General features: G+C 44.3%; 3 non-coding genes and 1 pseudogene across 3 annotated transcripts; 3 read left to right on the top strand and 1 right to left on the bottom strand.

The window, feature by feature from the left end:
* Positions 1 to 27,310, top strand: part of LOC147094086 (uncharacterized) — a 326,695-nt pseudogene that overhangs the window by 33,667 nt on the left and 265,718 nt on the right.
* trnas-gcu (transfer RNA serine (anticodon GCU)) lies at positions 2,927 to 3,009 on the top strand. Its single transcript has one exon. It is a non-coding gene; the product is annotated as a tRNA-Ser (tRNA).
* On the top strand, positions 4,538 to 4,620 carry trnas-acu (transfer RNA serine (anticodon ACU)). Its single transcript has one exon. It is a non-coding gene; the product is annotated as a tRNA-Ser (tRNA).
* trnap-cgg (transfer RNA proline (anticodon CGG)) lies at positions 22,490 to 22,579 on the bottom strand. Its single transcript is given in 2 exon segments — positions 22,490 to 22,525; positions 22,544 to 22,579. It is a non-coding gene; the product is annotated as a tRNA-Pro (tRNA).

Genomic DNA, 27,310 nt, shown 5'->3' with positions numbered 1-27,310 from the left:
TCGGAGACTGAGCACCTTCTCTTCCTTCTTCCTTCCTCTGAGATTGGCACCGAATGAAAGACTAGCGGCAACAGAGGCAAATGATTAGGGAGCAGGAACATATATTTCTCCTTTGGAATTTCAAAAATGTTTATCAAACTTAAAGACGAGATTTTCTGTTTTTGGGTCTTTGGTTGAGAGATAAATAATGCGCGAGAAATCCTCGTTCTTTTCAGCATTCTCTCATGGGATCTGAAGCCCCAGTTTAACATCTTACAAGAAAGACGGCACTGCCGACAGTGCAGCACTACCTCAGTACTGCCCTGGAGTGTCAGCCTGGATTATGCACTCAAGTCTCTGGAGTGAGGCTTGAGTATGCTACCGCTGAGCCACGGCTGACACATAAACTCAGTTCATTTGGCTGGAGTAAAATGACGGAGATAATGGGAAAAATGATAATGGAGTAAAATTTCAACTTGGCGTCCAAGATTAAACCGGGCATCGATTTAGAAACAGCCCGATTGATGTTGCCATGGATTTCATAAGCTTTGAAAAACAGGCCTGTCTATAATGGGCGTGGTCGTGGTCAGTTGCGAATCAATCTGGGTCTGTTTGAACCAGGAGTGCTCACAGTCCCGGATCATTCTGTGTCTGTTTGAAATGGCAGAGCTCACAATCTCGGATCATGCCGTTTTTTTCGAAGCAGAGCGATTTGAGCTTTGATGATCGAGTTGTTGAGTTTAAGAAAATGTGTCAGCGCTCGTCCGGGATTTGAACCCGGGACCTCTCGCATTTTAATCGTGAAATGCCCAAAGCGAGAATCATACCCCTAAACCAACGAGCCGCCGATGTCATTTCAATTTTCATTGAGTTTCACTGCGCTGGTGCGAATCCAGCTCACAGAGGACCTGTTAATTCAGTTGAAATATTTTTATCTTTTCCTCAATCCACTTCTTTTTTCGAGCAGTTTCCTTGAACCTGCTCACAATTCGCCCCATAAAAAAAGAGTCAGCGGCATCAGCGGCCGCATAGACTAATGGATAAGGCGTCTGACTTCTGTTGCAAATTCTTCAGTTATTTGAAGGTTCAAGTGCTACAAAGGTCTTTTAATTATCTGGGCGACGCTTTTTATATTCTGAATCTGGCGTGAAACCGGCCATTTTTGACAGTCCCTCATCTGAAGTAACGGAAGGCCTGTTGCTTACATTAAGCTGATTGTTCATTTTCAACATTGTAGATCTGTGTGCACGGGCAGGATAAGCGGTGAAGTTGAATTTCTTTCAGGGTAGTTCTAATTAGATGTAAAAAGCAAGAAATGGAATGTCTGAAAACAGTATATTGGTGAGACGAGGTGGCCGAGAGGTTAAGGCGATGGACTGCTAATCCATTGTGTCTCTGCACGCGCAGGTACGAATCCCATCCTCGTCGTTACTGTATTACACGTTTGATGCTGATGCACTTTCCAAGCATTTCACTGAATATTACTTGAAATACAATTTCGTGAAAATTGCACTGGTGTTGCTGGTCTGTGCCCCTGCATTGCTCATATCTTGTTAAAATTAAAATATTCCAAGAAATTTCTCAACCCACCTTGAATGAAAGTGGGGATGAGATCGTGAATCGGAGATTGAGAACCCTCTCTTCCTTCTTCCTTCCTTTGAGATTGGCACCGAATGAAAAGACTAGCGGCAACAGAGGCAAATGATTAGGGAACAGGAACATAAATTTCTCCTTTGGAATTTCAAAAATATTTATCAAACATAAAGACGAGATTTTCGGTTTTTGGGTCTTTGGTTGAGAGATAAATAATGCGCGAGAAATCCTCGTTCTTTTCAGCATTCTCTCATGGGATCTGAAGCCCCAGTTTAACATCTTACAAGAAAGACGGCACTGCCGACAGTGCAGCACTACCTCAGCACTGCCCTGGAGTGTCAGCCTGGATTATGCACTCAAGTCTCTGGAGTGAGGCTTGAGTATGCTGCCGCTGAGCCACGGCTGACACCTAAACTCAGTTCATTTGGCTGGAGTAAAATGACGGAGATAATGGGAAAAATGATAATGGAGTAAACTTTCAACTTGGCGTCCAAGATTAAACCGGGCATCGTTTTCGAAACAGCCCGATTTATGTTGCCATAGATTTCATAAGCTTTGAAAATCAGGCCTGTCTATAATGGGCGGGGTCGCGGTCAGTTGCGAATCATTCTGGGTCTGTTTAAACCGCGAGTGCTCACAGCCCCGGATCATTCTGTGTCTGTTTGAAATGGCAGAGCTCACAATCTCGGATCATGCCGTTTTTTTGGAAGCAGAGCGATTTCAGCTTTGATGACCGAGTTGTTGAGCTTAACAAAATGTGTCAATGCTCGCCCGGGATTTGAACACGGGACCTCTCGCATTTTAATGCTGAATTGCCCAAAGCGAGAATCATAACCCTAGACCAACAAGCCGCCGATGTCATCCTTCAATTTGCATTGAGTTTCACTGCGCTGGCGCGAATCCAGCTCACAGAGGACCTGTTTATTCAATGGAAATATTTTTATCTTTTCCTCAATCCACTTCTTTTTTCGAGCTGTTTCCTTGAACCTGCTCACAATTCACCCCATAAAAAGAGATTCAGCGGCATCAGCGGCCGCATAGACTAATGGATAAGGCGTCTGATTTCGGCTGCAAATTCTTCAGTTATTTGAAGGTTCAAGTCCTACAAAGGTCTTTTAATTATCTGGGCGACACTTTTTATATTCTGAATCTGGCGTGAAACCGGCCATTTTTGACAGTCCCTCATCTGAAGCAACGGAAGGCCTGTTGCTTACATTAAGCTGATTGTACATTTTCAACATTGTAGATCTGTGTGCACGGGCAGGAGAAGCGGTGAAGTTGAATTTCTTTCAGGGTAGTTCTAATTAGATGTAAAAAGCAAGAAATGGAATGTCTGAAAGCAGTATATTGGTGAGGCGAGGTAGCCGAGAGGTTAAGGCGATGGACTGCTAATTCATTGTGCTCTGCACGCGTGGGTTCGAATCCCATCCTTCGTCATTACTGTATTACACGTTTGATGCTGATGCACTTTCCAAACATTTCACTGAACCTTACTTGAAATACAATTTCGTGAAAATTGCACTGGTGTTGCTGGTCTGTGCCCCTGCATTGCTCATATCTTGTTAAAATTAAAATATTCCAAGAAATTTCTCAACCCACCTTGAATGAAAGTGGAGATGAGATCGCGAATCGGATGATTGAGAACCCTCTCTTCCTTCTTCCTTCCTTTGAGATTGGCACCGAATGAAAGACTAGCGGCAACAGAGGCAAATGATTAGGGAACAGGAACATAAATTTCTCCTTTGGAATTTCAAAAATATTTATCAAACTTAAAGATGAGATTTTCTGTGTTTTGGCTCTTTGGTTGAGAGATAAATAATGCGCGAGAAATCCTCGTTCTTTTCAGCATTCTCTCATGGGATCTGAAACCCCAGTTTAACATCTTACTAGAAAGACGGCACTGCCGACAGTGCAGCACTACTTCAGTACTGCCCTGGAGTGTCAGCCTGGATTATGCACTCAAGTCTCTGGAGTGAGGCTTGAGTATGCTACCGCTGAGCCACGGCTGACACCTAAACTCAGTTCATTTGGCTGGAGTAAAATGACGGAGATAATGGGAAAAATGATAATGGAGTAAACTTTCAACTTGGCGTCCAAGATTAAACCGGGCATCCATTTAGAAACAGCCCGATTGATGTTGCCATGGATTTCATAAGCTTTGAAAAACAGGCCTGTCTATAATGGGCGTGTTCGTGGTCAGTTGCGAATCAATCTGGGTCTGTTTGAACCAGGAGTGCTCACAGTCCCGGATCATTCTGTGTCTGTTTGAAATGGCAGAGCTCACAATCTCGGATCATGCCGTTTTTTTAGAAGCAGAGCGATTTCAGCTTTGATGACCGAGTTGTTGAGTTTAAGAAAATGTGTCAGGGCTCGTCCGGGATTTGAACCCGGGTTCTCTCGCATTTTAATCGTGAAATGCCCGAAGCGAGAATCATACCCCTAGGCCAACGAGCCGCCGATGTCAATTCCCATTTGCATTGAGTTTCACTGCGCTGGTGCGAATCCAGCTCACAGAGGACCTGTTCATTCAGTTGAAATATTTTTATCTTTTCCTCAATCCACTTCTTTTTTCGAGCAGTTTCCTTGAACCTGCTCACAATTCGCCCCATAAAAAGAGATTCAGCGGTATCAGCGGCCGCATAGACTAATGGATTAGGCATCTGACTTCTGTTGCACATTCTTCAGTTATCAGAAGATTGAAGGTTCTAAGTCCTACAAAGGTCTTTTAATTATCTGGGCGACGCTTTTTATATTCTGAATCTGGCGTGAAACCGGCCATTTTTGACAGTCCCTCATCTGAAGTAACGGAAGGCCTGTTGCTTACAATTAAGCTGATTGTACATTTTCAACATTGTAGATCTGTGTGCACGGGCAGGATAAGCGGTGACGTTGAATTTCTTTCAGGGTAGTTCTAATTAGATGTAAAAAGCAAGAAATGGAATGTCTGAAAGCAGCATATTGGTGAGACGAGGTGGCCGAGAGGTTAAGGCGATGGACTACTAATCCATTGTGCTCTGCACGCGTGAGTTCGTAATCCCATCCTCGTCGTTACTGTTTTACACGTTTGATGCTGATGCACTTTCCAAGCATTTCACTGAATCTTACTTGAAATACAATTTCGTGAAAATTGCACTGGTGTTGCTGGTCTGTGCCCCTGCATTGCTCATACCATGTTCAAATTAAAATATTCCAAGAAATTTCTCAACCCACCTTGAATGAAAGTGGAGATGAGATCGTGAATCGGAGATTGAGAACCCTCTCTTCCTTCTTCCTTCCTTTGAGATTGGCACCGAATGAAAAGACTAGCGGCAACAGAGGCAAATGATTAGGGAACAGGAACATAAATTTCTCCTTTGGAATTTCAAATATATTTATCAAACTTAAGGACGAGATTTTCTGTTTTTGGGTCTTTGGTTGAGAGATAAATAATGCGCGAGAAATCCTCGTTCTTTTCAGCATTCTCTCATGGGATCTGAAGCCCCAGTTTAACATCTTACTAGAAGGACGGCACTGCCGACAGTGCAGCACTACCTCAGTACTGCCCTGGAGTGTCAGCCTGGATTATGCACTCAAGTCTCTGGAGTGAGGCTTGAGTATGCTGCCGCTGAGCCACGGCTGACACCTAAACTCAGTTCATTTGGCTGAAGTAAAATGACGGAGATAATGGGAAAAATGATAATGGAGTAAATTTTCAACTTGGTGTCCAAGATGAAACCCGGCATCGTTTTAGAAACAGCCCGATTTATGTTGCCATAGATTTCATAAGCTTTGAAAATCAGGCCTGTCTATAATGGGCGGGATCGCGGTCAGTTGCGAATCATTCTGGGTCTGTTTAAACCGCGAGTGCTCACAGCCCCGGATCATTCTGTGTCTGTTTGAAATGGCAGAGCTCACAATCTCGGATCATGCCGTTTTTTTAGAAGCAGAGCGATTTCAGCTTTGATGACCGAGTTGTTGAGTTTAACAAAATGTGTCAAGGCTCGCCCGGGATTTGAACACGGGACCTCTCGCATTTTAATGCTGAATTGCCCAAAGCGAGAATCATAACCCTAGACCAACAAGCCGCCGATGTCATTCTGTAATTTGCATTGAGTTTCACTGCGCTGGTGCGAATCCAGCTCACAGAGGACCTGTTTATTCAGTGGAAATATTTTTATCTTTTCCTCAATCCACTTCTTTTTTCGAGCTGTTTCCTTGAACCTGCTCACAATTCACCCCATAAAAAGAGATTCAGCGGCATCAGCAGCCGCATAGACTAATGGATAAGGCGTCTGACTTCGGTTGCAAATTCTTCAGTTATTTGAAGGTTCAAGTCCTACAAAGGTCTTTTAATTATCTGGGCGACACTTTTTATATTCTGAATCTGGCGTGAAACCGGCCATTTTTGACAGTCCCTCATCTGAAGTAACGGAAGGCCTGTTGCTTACATTAAGCTGATTGTACATTTTCAACATTGCAGATCTGTGTGCACGGGCAGGATAAACGGTGAAGTTGAATTTCTTTCAGTGTAGCTCTAATTAGATGTAAAAAGCAAGAAATGGAATGTCTGAAAACAGTGCATTGGTGAGACGAGGTGGCCGAGAGGTTAAGGCGATGGACTGCTAATTCATTGTTCTCTGCACGCGTGGGTTCGAATCCCATCCTCGTTGTTACTGTTTTACACGTTTGATGCTGATGCACATTCCAAGCATTTCATTGAATCTTACTTGAAATACAATTTCGTGAAAATTGCACTGGTGTTGCTGGTCTGTGCCCCTGCATTGCTCATATCTTGTTAACATTAAAATATTCCAAGAAATTTCTCAACCCACCTTGAATGAAAGTGGAGATGAGATCGTGAATCGGAGATTGAGAACACTCCCTTCCTTTGAGATTGGCACCGAATGAAAAGATTAGCGGCAACAGAGGCAAATGATTAGGGAACAGGAACATAAATTTCTCCTTTGGAATTTCAAAAATATTTATCAAACTTAAAGATGAGATTTTCTGTTTTTAGCTCTTTGGTTGAGAGATAAATAATGCGCGAGTCCTGCCGCGGTCGTTCAATTAACTGGGCGACACTTTTTCTGTTCTGAATCTGGCTTCAAACCGACCATTTTTGACAGTCCCTCAACTAAAGCAGCGCAAGGTCTTTTGCTTACATTAAGCTGATTGTACATTTTCAACATTGTAGATCTGTGTGCATGGGCAGGATAAGCGGTGAAGTGGACTTTCTTTCAGGGTATTTCTGCTTAGATGCAAAAACCAGGAAATGGAATGGCTGAGAGCAGTGCATGGTTGAGACGAGGTGGCCGAGAGGTTAAAGCGATGGACTGTTAATCGAGAATGCGGATCCCATCCTCGTCGTTATTACGTTTGATACTGGTCCCCTTTCCGAGCTTTTAACTGAAACTTGCCTAAAATAAACTTTCAAATGCAATTTCGTCAGAATCGCCCTGGTGCTCCTGGTCTGTGCCCCATGCATTACTCATATCTTGTTAAAATTAAAAGAGACCACTGCAATTCTTCAACTTCTTGAATGAATGTGGAACAGTGAACGTGATTCGGAGATTGTCGAACTGCTCCTTTCTTCTGCTGAGATTGTCACCGAATGAAAGAGTAGCGGGACCAGAGGCAAATGTTTAGGGAGCAGAAACATAAATTTCTCCTTTAGGAGGCAATGTAATTTCAAAAATATTTATCAACCTTAATGAAGAGATTTTCTGTTTTAGTGTCTTTGGTTGAGAGCTAAATAATGGGCGAGAAATCCTCGTTCTTTTCGGCATACTCGCATGGGATCGGAGGGCCCGGTTTAACGTCTTAACTAGCAAGACGGGGGCACCAACAGTGCAGCAGTACCTCAGTACTGCACTGGAGTGTCAGCCTGGATTATGTGCTCAAGTCTCTGGAGTGCTGCTTGACTTGGCTGCAGCTGAGCCACGGCTGACACCTGCACTCAGTTCATTTGGCTGGAGAGAAATGACGGAGATAAATGGAAAAATTCTAATGGAGTAAAACTTCAATTTGTCGCACAACAGAAGAGCGGGCATTGTAATCGGCCGCCTATTATAGAAACAGTCCGATTTATGTTGCCATCGATTTCATAAGCATTGAAAATCAGGCCTGTCTTTAATGGAATGGGTCGTGGTCAGTTGTTAATCACTCTGGGTCTGTTTAAACCGGGAGTGCTCACAGTCCCGGATCATTCTGTGTCTGTTTAAAATGGCAGAGCTCACAGTCCCGGATCATTCCGTTTTTTTTAAAGTAGAGCGATTTCAGCTTTCATGACTGAGGTGTTGAGTTTAATTAAATGTGACTGGGCTTCGTCCGGGATTTGAACACGGGATCTCTCACATTTTAAGCCACAGAAATTCCCTAAGCGAGAATCATAACTCTAGACCAACGAGCCGCCGATGTTATGTTTTAAAGTTGCATTGCGATTCCCTGCGCTGGTGCAAACCCAGCTCGCAGAAGTCCTGTTCATTCAGTTAAAATATGTTTATCTTTTCCTCAATCCGCTTCTTTTTGGCCAGCATTTTAATTGAATCTGCTCACAATTCTCCCCATAAAAAAAGGTCCAGCAGCATCAGTGGCCGCGTGGCCTAATGGATAAGGCGTCTGACTTCGGTTGTCGAGGTTTTTCAGTTATCAGATGATTGAAGGTTCGAATCCTGCCGCGGTCGTTCAATTAACCCGGCCTCACTTCTTCTGTTCTGAATCTGGCTTCAAACCGACCATTTTTGACAGTCCCTCAACTGAAGCAGCGGAAGGCCTTTTGCTTACATTAAGCTGATTGTACATTTTCAACATTGTCGATCTGTGTGCATGGGAAGGATAAGAGGTGAAGTGGACTTTCTTTCAGGGTTTTTCTGCTTAGATGCAAAAACCAGGAAATGGAATGGCTGAGAGCAGTGCATGGTTGAGACGAGGTGGCCGAGAGGTTAATGCGATGGACTGTTAATCGAAAATGCGGTTCCCATCCTCGTCGTTATTACGTTTGATACTGGTCCCCTTTCCGAGCTTTTAACTGAAACTTGCCGAAAATAAACTTTCAAATGCAATTTCGTCAGAATAGCCCTGGTGCTCCTGGTCTGTGCCCCATGCATTACTCATATCTTGTTAAAATTAAAAGAGGCCACTGCAATTCTTCAACATCTTGAATGAATGTGGAGCAGTGATCGTGATTCGGAGATTGTCGAACTCCTCCTTTCTTCTGCTGAGATTGTCGCCGAATGAAAGAGTAGCGGGACCAGAGGCAAATGTTTAGGGAGCAGAAACATCAATTTCTCCTTTAGGAGGCAATGGAATTTCAAAAATATTTATCAACCTTAATGAAGAGATTTTCTGTTTTAGTGTCTTTGGTTGAGAGCTAAATAATGGGCGAGAAATCCTCGTTCTTTTCGGCATACTCTCATGGGATCGGAGGGCCCGGTTTAACGTCTTACCAGCAAGACGGGGGCACCAACAGTGCAGCACGACCTCAGTACTGCACTGGAGTGTCAGCCTGGATTATGTGCTCAAGTCTCTGGAGTGCTGCTTGACTTTGCTGCCGCTGAGCCACGGCTGACGCCTACACTCAGGTCATTTGGCTGGAGAGAAATGACGGAGATAAATGGAAAGATTATAATGGAGTAAACCTTCAATTTGTCGTCCAGCAGAAAAGCGGGCATTGTAATCGGCCGCCTATGATAGAAACAGTCCGATTTATGTTGCCATCGATTTCATAAGTATTGAAAATCAGGCCTGTCTTTAATGGAATGGGTCGTGGTCAGTTGTTAATCACTCTGGGTCTGTTTAATCCGGGAGTGCTCACAGTCCCGGATCATTCTGTGTCTGTTTAAAATGGCAGAGCTGACAGTCCCGGATCATTCCGTTTTTTTTAAAGTAGAGCGATTTCAGCTTTCATGACTGAGGTGTTGAGTTTAACTAAATGTGACTGGGCTCGTCCGAGATTTGAAACCGGAATCTCTCGCATTTTAAGCCACAGAAATTCCCTAAGCGAGAATCATACCCCTAGACCAACGAGCCGCCGATGTTATGTTTCAAGTTGCATTGTGATTCCCTGCGCTGGTGCAAACCCAGCTCGCAGAAGTCCTGCTCATTCAGTTAAAATATGTTTATCTTTTCCTCAATCCGCTTCTTTTTGCTAGCATTTTACTTGAATCTGCTCACAATTCTCCCCATAAAAAGAGGCTGAGCAGCATCAGTGGCCACGTGGCCTAATGGATAACGCGTCTGACTTCGGTTTGTGAGGTTTTTCAGTTATCAGATGATTGCAGGTTCGAGTCCTGCCGCGGTCGTTCAATAAACTGTGCGGCAATTTTTCTGTTCTGAATCTGGCTTCAAACCGACCATTTTTGACAGTCCCTCAACTGAAGCAGCGGAAGGCCTTTTGCTTACATTAAGCTGATTGTACATTTTCAACATTGTAGATCTGTGTGCATGGGCAGGATAAGCGGTGAAGTGGACTTTCTTTCAGGGTATTTCTGCTTAGAAGCAAAAACCAGGAAATGGAATGGCTGAGAGCAGTGCATGGTTGAGACGAGGTGGCCGAGAGGTTAAGGCGATGGACTGTTAATCGAAAAAGCGGATCGCATCCTCGTCGTTATTACGTTTGATACTGGTACACTTTCCGATCTTTTAACTGAAACTTGCCTAATATAAACTTTCAAATGCAATTTCATCAGAATCGCCCTCGTGCCCCTGGTCTGTGCCCCATGCATAACTCATATCTTGTTAAAATTAAAAGAGACCACTGCAATTCTTCAACTTCTTGAATGAAGTTGGAGCAGTGATCGTGATTCGGAGATTGTCGAACTCCTCCTTTCTTCTGCTGAGATTGTCACTGAATGAAAGTGTAGCGGGTCCAGAGGCAAATGTTTAGGGAGCAGAAACATAAATTTCTCCTTTCGGAGGCAATGTAATTTCAAAAACATTTATCAACCTTAATGAAGAGATTTTCTGTTTTAGTGTCTTTGGTTGAGAGCTAAATAATGGGCGAGAAATCCTCGTTCTTTTCGGCATACTCTCATGGGATCGGAGGGCCCGGTTTAACGTCTTACTAGCAAGACGGGGGCACCAACAGTGCAGCACTACCTCAGTACTGCACTGGAGTGTCAGCCTGGATTATGTGCTCAAGTCTCTGGAGTGGTGCTTGACTTTCCTGCCGCTGAGTCACGGCTGACACCTAGACTCAGTTCATTTGGCTGGAGAGAAATGACGGAGATAAATGGAAAAATTATAATGGAGTAAACCTTCAATTTGTCGTCCAACAGAAGAGCGGGCATTGTAATCGGCCGCCTATTATGGAAACAGTCCGATTTATGTTGCCATCGATTTCATAAGAATTGAAAATCAGGCCTGTCTTTAATGGAATGGGTCGTGGTCAGTTGTTAATCACTCTGGGTCTGTTCAAACCGGGAGTGCTCACAGTCCCGGATCATTCAGTGTCTCTTTAAAATGGCAGAGCTCACAGTCCCGGATTATTCCGTTCTTTTAAAAGTAGAGCGATTTCCGCTTTCATGACCGAGGTGTTGAGTTTAACTAAATGCGGCAGGGCTCGTCCGGGATTTGAACGCGGGATCTTTCGCATTTATTAATCCAAAGAAACACCCACAGCGAGAATCATACCCCTAGACCAACGAGCCGCCAATGTTTTGCTTCAAGTTGCATTGCGATTCCCTGCGCTGGTGCAAACCCAGCTCGCAGAAGTCCTGTTCATTCAGTTAAAATTATTATCTTTGCCTCAATCCGCTTCATTTTGCGAGCAGTTTCCTTGAATCTGCTCACAATTCTCCCCACAAAAAGAGGCTCAGCAGCTTCAGCGGCCGCGTGGCCTAATGGATAATGCGTCTGAATTCGGTTGCGAGTTTTTCAGTTATCGAAAGATTGCAGGTTGGAGTCCTGCTGCGGTCGTTTAATTAACTGGGAGACGCTTTTTCTGTTCTGAATCTGGCTGCAAACCGACCATTTTTGACAGTCCCTCAACTGAAGCAGCGGAAGGCCTTTTGCTTCCATTAAGCTGATTGTACATTTTCAACATTGTAGATCTGTGTGCACGGGCAGAATAAGCGGTGAAGTGAACTTTCTTTCAGGGTATTTCTGCTTAAATGCAAAAAGCAGGAAATGGAATGGCTGCGAGCATTGTATGGTGGGGACAAAATGGCCGAGAGATTAAGGAGATGGACTGTTAATCTGTTGGGCTCATTACGCGAGGGTTCGGATCCCATCCTCGTCGTTATTACGTTTGATATTGGTACACCTTCCGAGCATTTAACTGAATCTTGCCTAAAATAAGCTTTCAACTTCAATTTCGTCAGAACCGCCCTGGTCTTCCTGGTCTGTGCACCATGCATTACTCATATCCTGTTAAAATTAAAAGAGACCACTGCATTTCTTCAACATCTTGAATGAATGTGGAGCAGTGATCGCGATTCGGAGATTGTCGAACTCCTCCTTTCTTCTGCTGAGGTTGTCAACGAATGAAAGAGTAGCGGGAACAGAGGCAAATGATTAGGGAGCAGAAACATAAATTTCTCCTTTAGGATGCAATGTAACTTCAAAAATATTTATCAACCTTAATGACGAGATTTCCTGTTTTGGTGTCTTTGGTTGAGAGCTAAATAATGGGCGAGAAATCCTCGTTCTTTTCGGCATACTCTCATGGGATCGGAGTGCCCGGTTTAACGTCTTACTAGCAAGACGGGGGCACCAACAGTGCAGCACTACCTCAGTACTGCACTGGAGTGTCTGCCTGGATTATGTGCTCAAGTCTTTGTCTGTTCTAAATCTGGCTTCAAACCGACCGTTTTTGAAAGTCCCTCAACTGAAGCAGCGGAAGGCCTTTTGCTTACATTAAGCTGATTGCACATTTTCAACATTGTAGATCTGTGTGCATGGGCAGGATAAGCGGTGAAGTGGACTTTCTTTCAGGGTATTTCTGCTTAGATGCAAAAACCAGGAAATGGAATGGCTGAGAGCAGTGCATGGTTGAGAAGAGGTGGCCGAGAGGTTAAGGCGATGGACTGTTAATCGAGAATGCGGATCCCATCCTCGTCGTTATTACGTTTGATACTGGTACACTTTCCGAGCTTTTAACTGAAACTTGCCTAAAATAAACTTTCAAATGCAATTTCGTCAGAATCGCCCTGGTGCTCCTGGTCTGTGCCCCATGCATTATTCATATCTTGTTAAAATTAAAAGAGACCACTGCAATTATTCAACTTCTTGAATGAATGTGGAGCAGTGATCGTGACTCGGAGATTGTCGAACTCCTTCTTTCTTCTGCTGAGATTGTCAACGAATGAAAGAGTAGCGGGAACAGAGGCAAATGATTAGGGAGCAGAAACATAAATTTCTCCTTTAGGACGCAATGTAACTTCAAAAATATTTATAAACCTTAATGACGAGATTTTCGGTTTTGGTGTCTTTGGTTGAGAGCTAAATAATGGGCGAGAAATCCTCGTTCTTTTCGGCATACTCTAATGGGATCGGAGGGCCCGGTTTAACGTCTTACTAGCAAGACGGGGGCATCAACAGTGCAGTACTACCTCAGTACTGCACTGGAGTGTCAGCCTGGATTATGTGCTCAAGTCTCTGGAGTGCTGCTTGACGTTGCTGCCGCTGAGCCACGGCTGGCACCTACAATCAGCTCATTTGGCTGGAGAGAAATGAGGGAGATAAATGGAAAAATTATAATGGAGTAAACCTTCAATTTGTCGTCCAACAGAAGAGCGGGCATTGTAATCGGCCGCCTTTTATAGAAACAGTCCGATTTATGTTGCCATCGATTTCATAAACATTGAAAATCAGGCCTGTCTTTAATGGAATGGGTCGTGGTCAGTTGTTAATCACTCTGGGTCTGTTTAAACCGGGAGTGCTCACAGTCCCGGATCATTCTGTGTCTGTTTAAAATGGCAGAGCTCACAGTCGCGGATCATTCAGTTTTTTTTAAAGTAGAGCGATTTCAGCTTTCATGACTGAGGTGTTGAGTTTAACTAAATGTGACTGGGCGCGTCCGGGATTTGAACCCGAGACCTCTCGCATTTTAAGCCAGAGAAATTCCCGAAGCGAGAATCCATCCCTGGACCAACGAACCGCCGATGTTATGTTTCAAGTTGCATTGCGATTCCCTGCGCTGGTGCAAACCAAGCTCGCAGAATCCTGTTCATTCAGTTAAAATATGTTTATCTTTTCCTCAATCCGCTTCTTTTTGCGAGAATTTTACTTGAATCTGCTCACAATTCTCCCCATAAAAAGAGGCCCAGGCGCATCAGTGGCCGCGTGGCCTAATGGATAAGGCGTCTGACTTCGGCTGCGAGGTTTTTCAGTTATCAGACGATTGCAGGTTTGAGTCTTGCCGCGGTCGTTCAATTAACTGGGCGACGCTTTTTCTGTTCTGAATCTGGCTTCAAACCGACCATTTTTGAGAGTCCCTCAACTTAAGCAGCGGAAGGCCTTTTGCTTACATTAAGCTGATTGTACATTTTCAACATTGTAGATCTGTGTGCATGGGCAGGATAAGCGGTGAAGTGGACTTTCTTTCAGGGTATTTCTGCTTAGATGCAAAAACCAGGAAATGGAATGGCTGAGATCAATGCATGGTTGAGACGAGCTGGCCGAGAGGTTGAGGCGATGGACTGTTAATCGAGAATGCGGATCCCATCCTCGTCGTTATTACGTTTGATACTGGTACCCTTTCCGAGCTTTTAACTGAAACTTGCCTAAAATAAACTTTCAAATGCAATTTCGTCAGAATCGCCCTGGTGCTCCTGGTCTGTGCCCCATGCATTACTCATATCTTGTTAAAATTAAAAGAGACCCCTGCAATTCTTCAACATCTTGAATGAATGTGGAGCAGTGATCGTGATTCGGAGATTGTCGAACTCCTCCTTTCTTCTGCTGAGATTGTCACCGAATGAAAGAGTAGCGGGACCAGAGGCAAATGTTTAGGGAGCAGAAACATAAATGACTCCTTTAGTAGGCAATGTAACTTCAAAAATATTTATCAAACTTAATGACGAGATTTTCGGTTTTGGTGTCTTTGGTTGAGAGCTAAATAATGGGCGAGAAATCCTCCTTCTTTTCGGCATACTCTCATGGGATCGGAGGGCCCGGTTTAACGTCTTACTAGCAAGACGGGGGCATCAACAGTGCAGTACTACCTCAGTACTGCACTGGAGTGTCAGCCTGGATTATGTGCTCAAGTCTCTGGAGTGCTGCTTGACTTTGCTGCCGCTGAGCCACGGCTGGCACCGACAATCAGTTCATTTGGCTGGAGAGAAATGAGGGAGATAAATGGAAAAATTATAATGGAGTAAACCTTCAATTTGTCGTCCAACAGAAGAGCGGGCATTGTAATCGGCCGCCTTTTATAGAAACAGTCCGATTTATGTTGCCATCGATTTCATAAACATTGAAAATCAGGCCTGTCTTTAATGGAATGGGTCGTGGTCAGTTGTTAATCACTCTGTGTCTGTTTACACCGGGAGTGCTCACAGTCCCGGATCATTCTGTGTCTGTTTAAAATGGCAGAGCTCACAGTCGCGGATCATTCAGTTTTTTTTAAAGTAGAGCGATTTCAGCTTTCATGACTGAGGTGTTGAGTTTAAATAAATGTGACTGGGCGCGTCCGGGATTTGAACCCGAGACCTCTCGCATTTTAAGCCAGAGAAATTCCCTAAGCGAGAATCATCCTCTAGACCAACGAACCGCCGATGTTATGTTTCAAGTTGCATTGCGATTCCCTGCGCTGGTGCAAACCAAGCTCGCAGAATCCTGTTCATTCAGTTAAAATATGTTTATCTTTTCCTCAATCCGCTTCTTTTTGCGAGCATTTTACTTGAATCTGCTCACAATTCTCCCCATAAAAAGAGGCCCAGCCGCATCAGTGGCCGTGTGGCCTAATGGATAAGGTGTCTGACTTCGGTTGCGCGGTTTTTCAGTTATCAGACGATTGCAGGTTCGAGTCCTGCCGCGGTCGTTCAATTAACTGGGCGACGCTTTTTCTGTTCTGAATCTGGCTTCAAACCGACCATTTTTGAGAGTCCCTCAACTGAAGCAGCGGAAGGCCTTTTGCTTACATTAAGCTGATTGTACATTTTCAACATTGTAGATCTGTGTGCATGGGCAGGATAAGCGGTGAAGTGGACTTTCTTTCAGGGTATTTCTGCTTAGATGCAAAAACCAGGAAATGGAATGGCTGAGAGCAGTGCATGGTTGAGACGAGGTGGCCGAGAGGTTAAGGCGATGGACTGTTAATCGAAAATGCGGATCCCATCCTCGTCGTTATTACGTTTGATACTGGTACACTTTCCGATCTTTTAACTGAAACTTGCCTAATATAAACTTTCAAATGCAATTTCGTCAGAATCGCCCTGGTGCTCCTGGTCTGTGCCCCATGCATTACTCATATCTTGTTAAAATTAAAAGAGACCACTGCAATTCTTCAACATCTTGAATGAATGTAGAGCAGTGATCGTGATTCGGAGATTGTCGAACTCTTCCTTTCTTCTGCTGAGATTGTCACTGAATGAAAGTGTTGCGGGTCCAGAGGCAAATGTTTAGGGAGCAGAAACATAAATTTCTCCTTTCGGAGGCAATGTAATTTCAAAAAAATTTATCAACCTTAATGAAGAGATTTTCTGTTTTAGTGTCTTTGGTTGAGAGCTAAATAATGGGGGAGAAATCCTCGTATTTTTCGGCATACTCTCATGGGAACGGAGGGCCCGGTTTAACGTCTTACTAGCAAGACGGGGGCACCAACAGTGCAGCACTACCTCATTACTGCACTGGAGTGTCAGCCTGGATTATGTGCTCAATCTCTGGAGTGCTGCTTGACTTTGCTGCCGCTGAGTCACGGCTGACACCTACACTCAGTTCATTTGACTGGAGAGAAATGACGGAGATAAATGGAAAAATTACAATGGAGTAAACCTTCAATTTGAAGTCCAACAGAAGAGCGGGCATTGTAATCGGCCGCCGATTATAGAAACAGTCCGATTTATGTTGCCATCGATTTCATAAGAATTGAAAATCAGGCCTGTTTTCAATGGAATGGGTCGTGGTCAGTTGTTAATCACTCTGGGTCTGTTTGAACCGGAATGCTCACAGTCCCGGATCATTCAGTGTCTCTTTAAAATGGCAGAGCTCAGAGTCCCGGATCATTCCGTTTTTTTTAAAGTGGAGCGATTTCCGCTTTCATGACCGATGTGTTGAGCTTAACTAAATGCGGCAGAGCTGGTCCGGGATTTGAACGCGGGATCTTTCGCATTTATTATTCCACAAAAACCTCCCACAGCGAGAATCATACCCCTAGACCAACGAGCCGCCAATGTTTTGCTTCAAGTTGCATTGTGAATCCCTGCGCTGGTGCAAACCCAACTCGCAGAAGTACTGTTCATTCAGTTAAAATGATTGTCTTTTCCTCAATCCGCTTCTTTTTGCGAGCAGTTTCCTTGAATCTGCTCACAATTCTCCCCATAAAAAGAGGCTCAGCAGCTTCAGCGGCCGCGTGGCCTAATGGATAAGGCGTCTGAATTCGGTTGCGAGTTTTTCAGTTATCGAAAGATTGTAGGTTGGAGTGCTGCCGCGGTCGTTTAATTAACTGGAAGACGCTTTTTCTGTTCTGAATCTGGCTGCAAACCGACCATTTTTGACAGTCCCTCAACTGAAGCAGTGGAAGGCCTTTTGCTTACATTAAGCTGATTGTACATTTTCAACATTGTAGATCTGTGTGCACGGGCAGAATAAGCGGTGAAGTGAACTTTCTTTCAGGGTATTTCTGCTTAAATGCAAAAAGCAGGAAATGGAATGGCCGCGAGCAATGTATGGTGGGGACAAGGTGGCCGAGAGATTATAGGCGATGGACTGTTAATCTCTTGGGCTCCGTACGCGAGAGTTCGGATCCCATCCTCGTCGTTATTGCGTTTGATATTGGTACACTTTCCGAGCATTTAACTGAATCTTGCCTAAAATAAGCTTTCAACTTCAATTTCGTCAGAACCGCCCTGGTCTTCCTGGTCTGTGCCCCATGCATTACTCATATCCTGTTAAAATTAAAAGAGACCACTGCAATTCTTCAACATCTTGAATGAATGTGGAGCAGTGATCGTGATTCGGAGATTGTCGAACTCCTCCTTTCTTCTGCTGATATTGTCACCGAATGAAAGAGTAGCGGGACCAGAGGCAAATGTTTAGGGAGCAGAAACATAAATGACTCCTTTAGTAGGCAATGTAACTTCAAAAATATTTATCAACCTTAATGACGAGATTTTCGGTTTTGGTGTCTTTGGTTGAGAGCTAAATAATGGGCGAGAAATCCTCGTTCTTTTCGGCATACTCTCATGGGATCGGAGGGCCCGGTTTAACGTCTTACTAGCAAGACGGGGGCATCAACAGTGCAGTACTACCTCAGTACTGCACTGGAGTGTCAGCCTGGATTATGTGCTCAAGTCTCTGGAGTGCTGCTTGACTTTGCTGCCGCTGAGCCACGGCTGGCACCTACAATCAGTTCATTTGGCTGGAGAGAAATGAGGGAGATAAATGGAAAAATTATAATGGAGTAAACCTTCAATTTGTCGTCCAACAGAAGAGCGGGCATTGTAATCGGCCGCCTTTTATAGAAACAGTCCGATTTATGTTGCCATCGATTTCATAAACATTGAAAATCAGGCCTGTCTTTAATGGAATGGGTCGTGGTCAGTTGTTAATCATTCTGGGTCTGTTTAAACCGGGAGTGCTCACAGTCCCGGATCATTCTGTGTCTGTTTAAAATGGCAGAGCTCACAGTCGCGGATCATTCAGTTTTTTTTAAAGTAGAGCGATTTCAGCTTTCATGACTGAGGTGTTGAGTTTAAATAAATGTGACTGGGCGCGTCCGGGATTTGAACCCGAGACCTCTCGCATTTTAAGCCAGAGAAATTCCCTAAGCGAGAATCATCCTCTAGACCAACGAACCGCCGATGTTATGTTTCAAGTTGCATTGCGATTCCCTGCGCTGGTGCAAACCAAGCTCGCAGAATCCTGTTCATTCAGTTAAAGTATGTTTATCTTTTCCTCAATCCGCTTCTTTTTGCGAGCATTTTACTTGAATCTGCTCACAATTCTCCCCATAAAAAGAGGCCCAGCCGCATCAGTGGCCGCGTGGCCTAATGGATAAGGTGTCTGACTTCGGTTGCGAGGTTTTTCAGTTATCAGACGATTGCAGGTTCGAGTCCTGCCGCGGTCGTTCAATTAACTGGGCGACGCTTTTTCTGTTCTGAATCTGGCTTCAAACCGACCATTTTTGAGAGTCCCTCAACTGAAGCAGCGGAAGGCCTTTTGCTTACATTAAGCTGATTGTACATTTTCAACATTGTAGATCTGTGTGCATGGGCAGGATAAGCGGTGAAGTGGACTTTCTTTCAGGGTATTTCTGCTTAGATGCAAAAACCAGGAAATGGAATGGCTGAGAGCAGTGCATGGTTGAGACGAGGTGGCCGAGAGGTTAAGGCGATGGACTGTTAATCGAAAATGCGGATCCCATCCTCGTCGTTATTACGTTTGATACTGGTACACTTTCCGATCTTTTAACTGAAACTTGCCTAATATAAACTTTCAAATGCAATTTCGTCAGAATCGCCCTGGTGCTCCTGGTCTGTGCCCCATGCATTACTCATATCTTGTTAAAATTAAAAGAGACCACTGCAATTCTTCAACATCTTGAATGAATGTGGAGCAGTGATCGTGATTCGGAGATTGTCGAACTCTTCCTTTCTTCTGCTGAGATTGTCACTGAATGAAAGTGTAGCGGGTCCAGAGGCAAATGTTTAGGGAGCAGAAACATAAATTTCTCCTTTCGGAGGCAATGTAATTTCAAAAATATTGATCAACCTTAATGAAGTGATTTTCTGTTTTAGTGTCTTTGGTTGAGAGCTAAATAATGGGGGAGAAATCCTCGTTCTTTTCGGCATACTCTCATGGGATCGGAGGGCCCGGTTTAACGTCTTACTAGCAAGACGGGGGCACCAACAGTGCAGCACTACCTCAGTACTGCACTGGAGTGTCAGCCTGGATTATGTGCTCAAGTCTCTGGAGTGGTGCTTGACTTTGCTGCCGCTGAGTCACGGCTGACACCTACACTCAGTTGATTTGACTGGAGAGAAATGACGGAGATAAATGGAAAAATTATAATGGAGTAAACCTTCAATTTGAAGTCCAACAGAAGAGCGGGCATTGTAATCGGCCGCCGATTATAGAAACAGTCCGATTTATGTTGCCATCGATTTCATAAGAATTGAAAATCAGGCCTGTTTTCAATGGAATGGGTCGTGGTCAGTTGTTAATCACTCTGGGTCTGTTTGAACCGGAGTGCTCACAGTCCCGGATCATTCAGTGTCTCTTTAAAATGGCAGAGCTCAGAGTCCCGGATCATTCCGTTTTTTTTAAAGTGGAGCGATTTCCGCTTTCATGACCGATGTGTTGAGCTTAACTAAATGCGGCAGAGCTGGTCCGGGATTTGAACGCGGGATCTTTCGCATTTATTAATCCACAAAAACCTCCCACAGCGAGAATCATACCCCTAGACCAACGAGCCGCCAATGTTTTGCTTCAAGTTGCATTGTGAATCCCTGCGCTGGTGCAAACCCAACTCGCAGAAGTACTGTTCATTCAGTTAAAATGATTGTCTTTTCCTCAATCCGCTTCTTTTTGCGAGCAGTTTCCTTGAATCTGCTCATAATTCTCCCCATAAAAAGAGGCTCAGCAGCTTCAGCGGCCGCGTGGCCTAATGGATAAGGCGTCTGAATTCGGTTGCGAGTTTTTCAGTTAACGAAAGATTGTAGGTTGGAGTGCTGCCGCGGTCGTTTAATTAACTGGAAGACGCTTTTTCTGTTCTGAATCTGGCTGCAAACCGACCATTTTTGACAGTCCCTCAACTGAAGCAGTGGAAGGCCTTTTGCTTACATTAAGCTGATTGTACATTTTCAACATTGTAGATCTGTGTGCACGGGCAGAATAAGCGGTGAAGTGAACTTTCTTTCAGGGTATTTCTGCTTAAATGCAAAAAGCAGGAAATGGAATGGCTGCGAGCAATGTATGGTGGGGACAAGGTGGCCGAGAGATTATAGGCGATGGACTGTTAATCTCTTGGGCTCCGTATGTGATGGTTCGGATCCCATCCTCGTCGTTATTGCGTTTGATATTGGTACACTTTCCGAGCATTTAACTGAATCTTGCCTAAAATAAGCTTTCAACTTCAATTTCGTCAGAACCGCCCTGGTGCTCCTGGTCTGTGCCCCATGCATTACTCATATCCTGTTAAAATTAAAAGAGACCACTGCATTTCTTCAACTGCTTGAATGAATGTGGAGCAGTGATCGCGATTCGGAGACTGTCGAACTCCTCCTTTCTTCTGCTGAGGTTGTCAACGAATGAAAGAGTAGCGGGAACAGAGGCAAATGATTAGGGAGCAGAAACATAAATTTCTCCTTTAGGATGCAATGTAACTTCAAAAATATTTATCAACCTTAATGACGAGATTTCCTGTTTTGGTGTCTTTGGTTGAGAGCTAAATAATGGGCGAGAAATCCTCGTTCTTTTCGGCAAACTCTCATGGGATCGGAGTGCCCGGTTTAACGTCTTACTAGCAAGACGGGGGCACCAACAGTGCAGCACTACCTCAGTACTGCACTGGAGTGTCAGCCTGGATTATGTGCTCAAGTCTTTGTCTGTTCTAAATCTGGCTTCAAACCGAACATTTTTGACAGTCCCTCAACTGAAGCAGCGGAAGGCCTTTTGCTTACATTAAGCTGATTGTACATTTTCAACATTGTAGATCTGTGTGCATGGGCAGGATAAGCGGTGAAGTGGACTTTCTTTCAGGGTATTTCTGCTTAGATGCAAAAACCAGGAAATGGAATGGCTGAGAGCAGTGCATGGTTGAGACGAGGTGGCCGAGAGGTTGAGGCGATGGACTGTTAATCGAGAATGCGGATCCCATCCTCGTCGTTATTACGTTTGATCCTGGTACCCTTTCCGAGCTTTTAACTGAATCTTGCCTAAAATAAACTTTCAAATGCAATTTCGTCAGAATCGCCCTGGTGCTCCTAGTCTGTGCCCATGCATTACTCATATCTTGTTAAAATTAAAAGAGACCACTGCAATTCTTCAACTTCTTGAATGAATGTGGTGCAGTGATCGTGATTCGGAGATTGTCGAACTCCTCCTTTCTTCTGCTGAGATTGTCACCGAATGAAAGAGTAGCCGGACCAGAGGCAAATGTTTAGGGAGCAGAAACATAAGTTACTCCTTTAGTAGGCAATGTAATTTCAAAAATATTTATCAACCTTAATGAAGAGATTTTCTGTTTTAGTGTCTTTGGTTGAGAGCTAAATAATGGGCGAGAAATCCTCGTTCTTTTCGGCATACTTTCATGGGATCGGAGGGCCCGGTTTAACGTCTTACTAGCAAGACGGGGGCACCAACAGTGCAGCACTACCTCAGTACTGCACTGGAGTGTCAGCCTGGATTATGTGCTCAAGTCTCTGGAGTGCTGCTTGACTTTGCTGCCGCTGAGCCACGGCTGACACCTGCACTCAGTTCATCTGGCTGGAGAGAAATGACGGAGATAAATGGAAAAATTATAATGGAGTAAACCTTCAATTTGTCGTCCAACAGAAAAGCGGGCATTGTAATCGGCCGCCGAGTATAGAAACAGTCCGATTTATGTTGCCATCGATTTCATAAGCATTGAAAATCAGGCCTGTCTTTAATGGAATGGGTCGTGGTCAGTTGTTAATCACTCTGGGTCTGTTTAATCCAGGAGTGCTCACAGTCCCGGATCATTCTGTGTCTGCTTAAAATGGCAGAGCTCACAATACCGGATCATTTCGTTTTTTTTTTTAAAGTAGAGCGATTTCAGCTTTCATGACTGAGGTGTTGAGTTTAATTAATTGTGACTGGGCTCGTCCGGGATTTGAACCCGGGACCTCTCGCATTTTAAGCCACAGAAATTCCCGAAGCGAGAATCATACCCCTAGACCAACGAGCCGCCGATGCTATGGCTCACGTTACATTGCGATTCCCTGCGCTGGTGCAAACCCAGCTCGCAGAAGTCCTGTTCATTCAGTTAAAATATGTTTATCTTTTCCTCAATCCGCTTGTTTTTGCGAGCAGTTTCCTTGAATTTGCTCACAATTCTCCCCATAAAAAGAGGCTCAGCAGCTTCAGCGGCCGCGTGGCCTAATGGATAAGGCGTCTGAATTCGGTTGCGAGTTTTTCAGTTATCGAAAGATTGCAGGTTGGAGTCCTGCCGCGGTCGTTTAATTAACTGGGAGACGCTTTTTATTTTCTGAATCTGGCTGCAAACCGACCATTTTTGACAGTCCCTCAACTGAAGCAGCGGAAGGCCTTTTGCTTACATTAAGCTGATTGTACATTTTCAACATTGTAGATCTGTGTGCACGGGCAGAATAAGCGGTGAAGTGAACTTTCTTTCAGGGTATTTCTGCTTAAATGCAAAAAGCAGGAAATGGAATGGCTGAGAGCAGTGTATGGTGGAGACGAGGTGACCGAGAGATTAAGGCGATGGACTGTTAATCTATTGGGCTCTGTACGCGTGGGTTCTGGATCCCATCCTCGTCGTTATTACATTTGATAGGGATTGCCAGCGAGGCCCACGTTCCAGGAAGGAATAAAATGAACAGTTTTTTCGCGCATGATGTTGCTTAATAAAGGGATTGTTGATGAAGTGCCTGTCTCACTAGATGGTACTTGACCTGATCAACGTTCGCTCCATCATATATTTTTTATTTTGAACTTTGCAGCGAGCATTTCTTCGGGCAACAACAAAATCAATACAATTTTATGACAGGAGTGGGTTTCGAATCCACGCCCCCGAAAAGAATGGAGTTTTAATTCAGTGCCTTAGACTGCTCGGCCACGCTACCACACCCGTGTGATTTTATTTCTGATACTGGTGACTGATAATTGAAAGCCGGCATTGAGTGAAGGGCTTTGCATTGAGAAAGAAGGAAACAAAGAGCTTTCTGAGCTCTGTTTATGGAGCGAGGTGGTTGAGGGGTTAAGGCGGTGGGTCGCTAATCATCTGTGCTCTACACGCATTGTTTTGAATTCTACCGTTATTGTATTTAAGATGAGATCTTTTTCAACGCATCCAAGACTCCTGAGTCCTTTCCTTGCCCAATCCTCAGTGGGAAGTTTTGTTTTGCTGCCTCACTCTATTTGCACAAATCAGCAAAGTCCTCATTTCAGCCCAAACTGTTTCTTGCACGGAGGTGTTGAAATTGTAAGCTATAAGTTACGTGAAGTGTAATTGAAAGTGGACAGTGACGTCTGGTAAAAGGAAAATTTCTCTTCAGAAGCTGCCTGATCTATTGAATATTTCCAATATGTTCTGTTTTAATTTTGTGCTTTCACTGTAGCAGTTTACCCGACAACACAAAACTTGCCTCAAGGGCGCAGTTTCAGGCAAAACGTTTCTGCGCTCTTCTCACATACAAGATCTACTTACCTTTCCCCACACACGATGTAAAGGCAGCTGTTTCTGCCCACTTTCTCCTGCACCGCAACATTCCAAACACACGTTGCTCCTGGCATCAGGGAGTCTCAGAGTTTCTCAGAGGGGATTGCCAGAGCAATGGGGAGCTCAGAAGCTGTGAGGGAATTGAAGGGTTTCTGAGATAGTATCACGTGGGTATGAGGGCTCTAAATGGATACCAGAGAGAGTAACGGACACTCAGAAGGTATTATAGAGGGAAAGGGAACTCAGGAGTTATCAGAGAGGTTTAATGAGCGCTCGGGAGGTATGAGAGTGTGTAAGGGGCGCTCAGAATGTATCGAAGAGGGTACGGGACGCTGAGGAGCTATCAGTGAGAGTAAGCAATAGTCTGGAGATATCAGAGTGAGAAATGAACACTCAGGTTTTATCAGAAAGATTGAGGAACGCTTAGGTGGTAGCAGTGAGTCTGGTGGAACATGAGTTTTTATCGTGTAAACTTCACATTGTCTAAATATCAACATGGTTAATGAAAGCAAAGTTGAATCCGAATGTAACAGCTGGTCTGCCGTGTCCGAAGTGGGGACTGTAACGATCAATAACATGTCATTCTATAGTGGACACTAGGTGGAGCCATAGAGCTGTGTAGAGCTGTATATAAGACTGCACTACCCAGCTGTATATATATTAAGACTACATTACCCATGAGGCACTAGGCTACCAACAAGGAAGCAGTCAAGATGGAAGCCTCTACAGATACTGTACCAGTCCACATGTGCTCAACAAAGTAACTAACAAAAGCTAGCTGTGTTCATAATAAGAATGTCTATTTATTAATGAACATAACATGGTACCAGGATGGTGAAGATCTGCTGAAAATTGTTAAAAGCGACATGGAGAATTTGAAGCCACCAGAGCGTTTGAATCTCACAGAAAAAATCGACTACAATTGGCAGACTTTTAAACAGTAATTCGAACTCTACATTGCAGCCATCGGATTCGGTACGAAGCCAGACGCAAGGAAGATAGAATTGCTGCTTACGGATGCAGGCCCACAGGTGATAGAGGTATTTAATACATTTGTATTTAATCCAGTGGAGAACAGAGAAAAATTAGGAGATGTGCTAAAAAAATTTGATGCACTTTGCGCTCCCAAAAAGAATGAGACGTATGAAAGATACATCTTCCGTTCTCAGACACAGCAACAAAATGAGACTTTTGCTAGCTTTATAACTGACCTGAAACTGAAAGCACAGACATGTAATTTCTCTGAGCTCAAAGCATCCATGATTCGTGACCAGATTGTGTTTGGTATTCATGATAAAAAAGTCAGGGAACGTCTGTTGAGAGAAACCAAACTAAATTTGGAAAATGCGGTGAAAATATGCCAAGCCAGCGAGCTAGCTCGAAAGCACACGAAGACTTTCAGTGAAATCAATAATGATGCGATTGCAATGAGTGATAATGCTGCTGTCGGTGCTGTGTACTACAAGGGGAAGAAACGTGGGCAGAACAGAAATGAAAAGCAATCGGAGGATGAAATTTTTAATTGTAAACGCTGTGGTTACAAACACCAGTTAAGACAATGCCCAGCGTTTGGAAAAATGTGCACAAAGTGTAATGGAAAGAATCACTTTACCAAGCAATGCTTTTCAAAAGTAAAAACAATGAAAGGGCAACAAGTGAATGTGATTGAGGACATTGATGCTCAAAGTGATCACATTTGCAGTAAGTTTTGGCTGCCCGAGGAACTCCGGCTCCGTGTTGAAGAGCTGGAGTCCTTGCTTCAAACACTGAGACACATCAGGGAGGGGGAGAGTTACCTGGACTCTGTGTATCACGAGGTAGTCACACCAATTAGATTAATTAATTCAGATGTAGTCCGTGGCCAGGGTCAGGATGGTGTGACTAGAAGTGAGGCAGGTGCGGGGACCAAGGAGGTAGTGTTGGAGGAGCCGCAGCCCTTGCACTTGTCCAACAGGTTCGTGGCTCTTACTCCCTGTGGGAACAGGAGCAGGAACTGCAGGGAGGATGAGCAACCTGGCCACAGCACCGTGGACAGGGGGCCATTCAATTGGGGGGAGTTAAAATAAATGTTGTAGTGGTAGGGGATGGTATCGTTAGGGAGATAGATAGAGTTCTTTGCAGCCGAGAGCGAGAGTCCCGAAGGCTGTGTTGCCTGCCCGGTGCCAGGGTTAAGGACATCGCCTCTGGACTGGAGAGAAACTTGGAGTGGGAGGGGGAGGATCCAGTTGTCATGGTCCATGTTGGTACCAACGACATAGATAGGACAAGGAAGGAGGTACTGCTGAGGGAGTTTGAACAGCTAGGGGTCAAATTAAAAAGCAGAAACACAAGGGTAATAATCTCTGGATTATTACCTGAGCCACGAGCGAATTTGGCTAGGACAAATAATATTAGAGAGTTAAATGCGTGGCTCAAAGACTGGTGTGGGAGAAATGGGTTTTGCTTCCTGGGGCACTGGCACCAGTACTGGGGCAGGAGGGAGCTGTTCCATTGGGATGGGCTTCACTTGGCCAGTGCTGGGACTAGAGTCCTGGCGGATCATATAACTAGGGTTGTAGAGAGGGCTTTAAACTGACTAGTGGGGGGGAGATTCCTAGAGAGCAAATAATAAAAATGACAACAGAGAAGGTCATAGACTTAGGTTGCAATGGGGAAATTAAAAATCAGTGCGTGTCAGGAAGGGGCAGAAGGTATGCAGTAAAAGGTAAAGTACTAAAAAGGGGAAAAGCAGGAACTAAGTGTCACAAAACATCTTTGAAAGTTCTCTATCTGAATGCACGTACCATTTGTAACAAAATAGACGAGTTAATGGCACAAATAACTGCATATGGGTATGATCTTGTGGCCATTACAGAAACATGGCTGCAGGATGACAATGCCTGGGGATTAAACATACCAGGTTATTTAACGATCAGGAAGGACAGGCAGGAAGGAAGGGGAGGTGGGGTGGCTATGATATTAAAGGAAGGAATCACTGTAATAGAGAGAAATGATATTGGGTCAAAAGATCAGGAAAATGAAACAGTTTGGGTGGAGGTGAGGAATAATAAGGGGAAAAAACACTAGTGGGCGTAGTCTATAGGCCTCCGAACAGTGGCAACTCTGTTGGACGGAGTATCAATCAGGAAATAGTTGAGGCTTGTAATAAGGGAACATCTATAATTATGGGGGATTTTAACTATCATATTAATTGGAAAAATCAGATTGGGCAGGGCTGCCTTGAGGATGAGTTCATTG

This window comes from Somniosus microcephalus, unplaced genomic scaffold, assembly GCF_052327205.1.
Source record: "Somniosus microcephalus isolate GS21.2 unplaced genomic scaffold, FLI_Smic_1.0 unresolved_chr1, whole genome shotgun sequence".
NCBI classification, from domain to species: Eukaryota; Metazoa; Chordata; class Chondrichthyes; order Squaliformes; family Somniosidae; genus Somniosus; species Somniosus microcephalus.
Note: the sequence above shows the minus strand (reverse complement) of the source record. Positions and strands in the feature narration are given on the sequence as shown.